This window comes from Aethalodelphis obliquidens, unplaced genomic scaffold (genome assembly GCF_003676395.1).
Source record: "Aethalodelphis obliquidens isolate GAN/ISIS:26980383/991018 unplaced genomic scaffold, ASM367639v1 scaffold66, whole genome shotgun sequence".
Taxonomy (NCBI): Eukaryota; Metazoa; Chordata; class Mammalia; order Artiodactyla; family Delphinidae; genus Aethalodelphis; species Aethalodelphis obliquidens.
In genome coordinates this window covers 5231710-5237709 of record NW_020838010.1, presented here as the reverse complement: position 1 = coordinate 5237709, position 6000 = coordinate 5231710, and the positions used below count along the sequence as shown (strand labels likewise).

The following is a 6000-nucleotide window of genomic DNA, read 5'->3' as shown; positions in this document are numbered from 1 at the left end:
AAACAGTTATTGGTGCTGTGGGATAAGTGAGACACTGACTTTTGGTAGTACTGTTATTTTTTAAAAGGTATTGTTAAGCTTTTTCAATGTGTGATTTTAAGTTTCTGAAATGTAAACTTGTCATATCTTTGAGCCATAGGTTGCTCTGTGGGAGCACCTTCCCTATCACATAGTGGAAATCAGTTTGGGAAAAAGAGGTTATTCTGTCTTACTCCCTTCAGGCATGTGTCTTCTGAGTTGTTTCCAGCCACATTAGGTGCTACCTAATATACATGGTGAGATTATTTAGGGCTTTGGAAGTTAGGGAGAACCTCTATTCCTCAGCAGGCATTTGGGTAACAGGTGAGGAAGTGAGATAGATATGCAGTTCAAGTGTGGGCAGGCACACACACACACACTCACACACTCACACACAGCTAACTTGGCAGCTGTGAGGATGGAGGTGGAGGACTCAGTGCCCGCTAAGCTACTTCAAGTACCTGCATGTCTGAGGCTGACTTTGAAGCCTCCAGCGTGTTTGGAGTTAATTCCCATTAGGTTGGACTCCGCCCCTCTCTCCCAAAGGTAAAGCAAGATTTTCAGGCATCACTGCAAAGAGCAGCTGGGATTCCCATCCCCTTCTGACAAGCTGTAAGGAGAAGTTGTTTCTCAGATTTGAGTCCGAAGAGAGGAAACAAGTCAATCAGCCTTCGTGGTCAGAAGGTAAATTTGCAACTTGGGCCAAATGCAATTGAAACAGCTGGATAAGAAACTGTTTGCTCTCCCCTTGCTCAACCCCCCCTTCTCCCCTTCCTTTCTCAGGCTTCCTGTCCTTTCATCTCACAGCTCAGAGAATCTGTTTTCTTCCCAAAGGCAGCCTGGTGCATTTTTACTTCCTCAAGTCTGTTGTTTGCACAGAGGCTAAGAGGAATCAGGGCTGAATTCCTATTTCATACTGACATGGTGTGAAGACCTAAGGGTTAAATGCTAGTTGGTTTCCTCAGGAGAGTTGGTAATTTGAGGAGAGGAAGTCCATGTCTCTGGGAGTGGAGGGAAGGATTTTGTTCTGACCTATCTATTGAAATAAAAGTGGATTGGGTTTGCTGATATGCTGGGTTGATCTCTTAGACTTGCCTAAATTGGGGTTATGGTACTAAAATGGGGTGCTGGGGTTAAACTGAAATGCAGATGTTAAAGTGAGTTGGGCTGGAAATAAAAGATTGCATTAGCTCAGTAAATATTTGAGTTCCTACTGTGTGCCAAAGCATGACGATTTCCAGAAAAACCTGAAATAGTTTAACTATAAATCCATTCTTGAAAGGAACACTGGGCCAAATGATTCTGTTTTGTGGTGGGAAACAGAAAACAGAAAGAAGTCTAGGGGTGAGGAGAAATCACTGAAAGACTGGTTAGCAGAGAAAGGGGAGAGGTATGATATTCTACTTCTTGGGTGACTTTGAGTCTTCTCTATTACTTATGGGAGAATGGAGTCTTCTCTGATAGGTGGGGGAATGAGCACCTATCCTGGTGTTAGGTATACATAGCACAGATGTTACTTCACTTGAACTTTATGTTCCATCATCTCCATTTTATAGATGAAACTAAAACTTAGAGGTTTTAATTGATCCTTTCAAGTTCATATAACCTGCAAGGGGCAGACCTTAGGACCCTATCCCAGATCTGGATTCTAAAATCTGGACTCTTGTCCATTAAAAGAGTATTTCTCAATCATTAATTTCCATCAGAATCAATTGAGGATTTTTGAAAAATGCAAATCTCATAAAATTTAATTCAGTGAACCCTAAAAGGATGTCACAGCCTGCATTTTGGACAAGCATCGAAGGTGATTCTGATGCAGAGGCGTTAGGGACCCCATTTTGAAAAACACCCTTCATATGCCAGGCTGCCTCTCATGTCTGCTGAAGTGAGAGGAGAAGCCTTCAGCCCACCTTCTTCCTACACTGGCCAGATTCACTGAATGGGGGAGGTTGGCTATGGTGGCATTTTATTCACTATTGAGGCCATGGGTAGAGGGACTCCTGGGCAACAATAGCAGGCCTGGGGCTATGAACCTAAGCGTGTGAGGAAATGCTTTACCGGTTATTCCATTGTTGATAGGACTTAACAGTGTCTTGCCAGAGCAGGCTGGTTGGAGTAGTGAGATAGGACTCCTAGCCAATCAATTGCTCACTAAAGGTGGTGGCATCGTTCCAGCCAGAATAAGAACTGGGGTGAAGATCTCTAATTGATATGCCACTTTCCAAAGCAGAAGACAAGACAGAGAGCTCAGTGAGCAGTATTTTTTTTTTTTAATTTACAAAGAAGGGAGAAGCTCATATGAAATTTAGGGAAATCATTCCAATTCCCACCTTTCTAACCTCAGACCCAGGAGAAGGGGAATAGCCCAGGACTTGACATGGAGGTTCTTTTTATGGGCTCTCTCTGTCTCTGCCTGGCCAACTTGATTATTTAGAATTGGCCTTCTAGGTTGTTGATGACTTGGTTGGTCCTGTCTCTGCACTCACTCCCTGGCTTCCTGCCTCCTCGTGCCTTACCTGCTTGTGGACATCTTCACCTCAGGATGGAGCAATGCAAATAAATAAATAAACAAACCCAACACAGCTAGTTTTGCTAGTCTTTCTACCCCAGACTAAAAGAGGATGGAAGGAGGGAGAAGGTTTAGAAAGACCATCAGCAAGCAAGAAAGCTGAGGATTTGACAGACAAGACTTAGACTGAAAGCAAGGTCTTCTTAAGCATAGAGTAGAATGGTGGGTGCCAGGGGCTGGAGGGAGGGGGAACGAGGAGTTGTTTCTCAATAGGTTTACATTTCAATTATGCTACACGAATAACTTCTAGAGATCTTCTGTACAGCTTTGTACCTAGAGTTAACAATATGCACTTCAAAATTCATTATGAGGATAGATCTCATGTTAAGTGTTCTTAGCACACACACAAACCCACAAAACAATACAAGGAACTTTTTGAAGTTTATGAATATATTTAATATATTCATGTGGTGATGGTGTTACAGATGTAGGCATATGTCCAAACTCAGAGAGATGTATACATTGAATATGTACAAGTTTTCATATATCAATTATACCTCAATAAAGCTTACAAAAAGTGAGGTCTTCTTCAAGTCACCGGGATGCAAATGGGAAACAAAGTTCTGGGAGTAGATAGATCATGGGATGATTTCAGGCACAGGAGAATCTGGAGACACTCCCATTGTGGAGATGTACAGAGGAGGAGAAACTTCTGGGGAACTCAGGTGGCAGAAAATAAAGAGAGAAATGTTTGGGAAGTGGTCGTAGATTCTTTTTGAGGCTGTGTCTGAAGCAGAAAGATCTAGAATGGTCAGGTTGCTTATATATCCAATTTGATACAATGGCAAGACATTTCTCTGGAGTAGGACTCTATTTACCCATTGGAACCATATGCCTGCTTATTTCCTAAAGTCTCAACACTGAGCATGATGTATCTGTAAAAGGGTTGGCAGGTAGGCTATGCGCACGGTCTAGGGGCATGAGGCGAAAGTCCGTTCATATTCCTTTGCCAACAGAGCTGCTCTTCACAAAGCAGTCCAAAACCGGTAGTGTTGCAGTCACATTTTCCTCAGCAGATGCAAGTCAGAGACTCCCTTTCTGACCACTTCATATTCTGGTCATTAACTCGTTGGCTTCTTTACCTGGACCCTGTTAGCCAAGATAGCACTGTCCTTAACCCAGAAATTGTATGACAAGCTTGAGTGGGAACAAAAGGATTTGAGTCTTTTTCTGTGGGGACTGGGGAGGAGGTAAGGTATTGGAAGAATTTGGTTCGTTTTTCTCCACCAAGAAAAATATAAGAGCAATGTTTCCAGTTTCACTGATACTAACTAAGTGCGTGCCCACATATGAGTAGGTACACATGGGAGTGAAAAGGTGAGAACAAATGATTACAGTCTTGGCAACGAGACACCACAGGGAGAGGTGGAGTGCTCATTTGGGGAGAAAAAGTCTAAAGGTAAGCTACCAGCAATCTGAATTAATCTGTGTTGATGAAGGGCTCTCGTCTGGAGGACAGTGGCCAAGCTGTTCTCTATTCCCTCTGAGGCCCCGACCAAAGGAATTGGCCTTAAGTTGCACCAGAAAACGGTTTAAAATGAGATGTAACAAATGATTTATTGACAGTGAGAATTATCAAGCTACTGAGAAAAATTGTAGAGTTCTCTTCTCTAGAGTTCTTTGAAAGCAATATAGATAACTGTTTGACATGTATGGCTTAGGTGGGTTTCCTGCATCTAACAGGTTGAAATGACCTCTATCCATGAGTCTGTGTTAGAATGACCACTGTATCTTTACCACTAGTCTTTAGTAAAAACAACAAATTTAGAACAGACCTCATACTTCTACCCTGGTTGTTATAACTTTCTGCCAGACTCACTGCATCTCATACAACTGCTCTCAGAAACAGGCATGTGACCCATTTATGAGATAGAGCAACTAAGGGTGAGGGACCATGTAACCAAAGAGAGGGGGTCAATAGCAATCCTATCAATACCTGGTTACTGGACCACTTAGCAGGAGCACCAGGGTGAGTTCTTGGTTTCTGAAATCCAGTGTGGCTCTGTGGCTAGGCATTCCAGGACAGGGAAAAAAAGCGATTGCTACATGAAATACACAAGAGGAATAAAGATAGAGTGAAGTATAGTATTGTGTGTGACTTTTATTAATGTGAATGTAAAGAGACTTGGATAGCCCCTGGGAATGAACTTGGATTGCTTTGGAGGGCTGTCATGAAGGGAGGTTGCTCCATTGCAGGTGGTGCAGTAACTCAAAGCATTTGCGTGAATGCACTTCCCTGTCTGTACATGTGAACATGTAGCAATGTACATGCAGACTCCGCATGGCCCATTGCCTCGTTATCTGGCCACAGGTGAAGCTGGGCCGGGGCTTATTTTGTGAACAGAAAATATTGAGCAACTGGATTCCTGACCTCTCTTGTCTACATGAAGTCAAGCCTATGATTCAGAAAGGTTTACCTTCAAAATATAAAGATTTCATCTCTCCATTACTTAATTCCATGGTCACTTTTAACTTTATATTGTTTAGGTCCTGGAGAGATAACATGAGAAAATTATCTGTGGCAGTGATTCTCAACATGCTGTCCATGGACAGTGCTGACTCTCCACACTTCTAGTCCTAAAGAGAATGACTAACCCATCCAAGTTTGGGACTTTCCTAGTTTCATCCTTGACAGTCCCACATCCTTCAGTCCCAAGTGAACTAGCATGGTTGGACACCCTCATTCTAAATGAAATAAGGACAATGAGTTTTTCCTGAAGTTGAAAGTATTTAAATTCTGAAGGCCAATGAGTTTTTCTAAAGCTAAACCTATTTTATTTAAAAGGAATTTTGTAATCCTGACTTCCTACCTCTTGGCTTCGAAATGCCTTTTTTTTTTAATGAAATTATGGTAATAGTGGTTGGCATTCTTGTAGTTTTTTAAACATCCTGCTTTGTCACAGATGGTGATAACCTTATGTCAGAAGCCCCCCTCCTATTTTAGTATAGTTGTAGGTACCACTCACTGATATGGTCCCTTTCTCTGCCTTAAGCTCTCTGCCCTTCTACTGGCTGTCATACTGGTACTTCTGATCTCAAGGTGATGACATTTGTGGGGGACATATGGGGTTAGTTCTGACTACAAACTTGAAACAGTGAATACCCGGGTCCTAACGGTTACATGCTGCTTAGAGAAAGTGGCCTTCCTCCTACCTTCCCTGTCCTTCCCCTCTAATTCTTTTGCCATCCTTAAACAGTTTTGGCATCATGGGTGGGAAACCACGGAGGCTTTTCATTGAAACAGTTTTGGGGTGATGAGGAAGAATATGGGGGAAAATTGCAGATGAAGGAGAAGTGGGAAATTATGGCTCTCCCATTGAATCACTGTGTAACCTTGGGCAAGTCACTTAGCTTTCTGACCCTCAATTTGCTCATTTGTAAACTGGGGGTACTATTCATACCTTTCTTACCAA

The 6000-nt window shown here is 42.5% G+C and overlaps 1 protein-coding gene across 1 annotated transcript in view; it reads left to right on the top strand.

The window, feature by feature from the left end:
* The first annotated feature begins 382 nt into the window (after nucleotides 1–382).
* The window catches only part of LHFPL1 (LHFPL tetraspan subfamily member 1), a 51417-nt gene continuing 45799 nt past the window's right edge, over nucleotides 383–6000 (top strand). The window contains exon 1 of the mRNA XM_027089545.1: nucleotides 383–702. The gene's annotated coding sequence lies outside the window, so the exon portion shown is untranslated. The remainder of the gene's footprint in view (nucleotides 703–6000) is intronic.